The sequence below is a fragment of the Sinocyclocheilus rhinocerous genome, unplaced genomic scaffold (genome assembly GCF_001515625.1).
Source record: "Sinocyclocheilus rhinocerous isolate Xijiao unplaced genomic scaffold, SAMN03320098_v1.1 scaffold534, whole genome shotgun sequence".
In the NCBI taxonomy this organism is placed as follows: domain Eukaryota; kingdom Metazoa; phylum Chordata; class Actinopteri; order Cypriniformes; family Cyprinidae; genus Sinocyclocheilus; species Sinocyclocheilus rhinocerous.
Window position 1 is genome coordinate 1,302,558 of NW_015646352.1, and position 719 is coordinate 1,303,276.

Here is a 719-nt window from a genome sequence, read left to right on the forward strand (position 1 = left end):
TATTTGGTTGTGTTGTGAGTCTTTGCAGTGCGTTTCTGTATTTGGTTGTGTTGTGAGTCTTTGCAGCACGTTTCTGCTTTTGTGTTGTGAGAATTTGCAGCGCGTGTGTCAAATTAATGAAGATGTTTTCTTAATTTGCTGGTGTTTTTTCTATTTGCATGTGTTTTTTCATTTGCAGCGCATTGAGCTCTTTCGGCCACCGTATAAACCATTTTAATAGTATATTCGCGCTGAAACGCATGCATAAATCTTGCCGCAAAGCTCCGTAAAAGTATTAATGACTATGAATGTTTCAGGAAACTAGCAAGGTCATATTTTAATTATTTGTTAATAAACTATTTTCTGAGTCCGTGACGGCTGCAAAGAAGCTGACGATTCTGACTCGCCATCTCCGCAGAAATTGATCAAACGTGGTAAACTCGCTGTCGGCCGCTTGGTCGTCACTTAAAAAACAAAAACTTGTGTTTAACAAACAAAAAATGCTAAATTTTTCAAAATTACCTTAATAAAGAAACAAAAAGAAATATAACCACTTTGTTAGGGCCTACATTTGAGGCCCGTGCAGGGCTTTACATTCAATGCACTTTGTGCTGTCTACACATGAACTATAAGATACTTATGAGAAAGATATTCCCAGTTTTTAGATGGATTATATAATGCCGTCGTCAGCAGCACAGATCCGATATCAATCCAAGTAGTCCTGTAATGGAATAATAAGA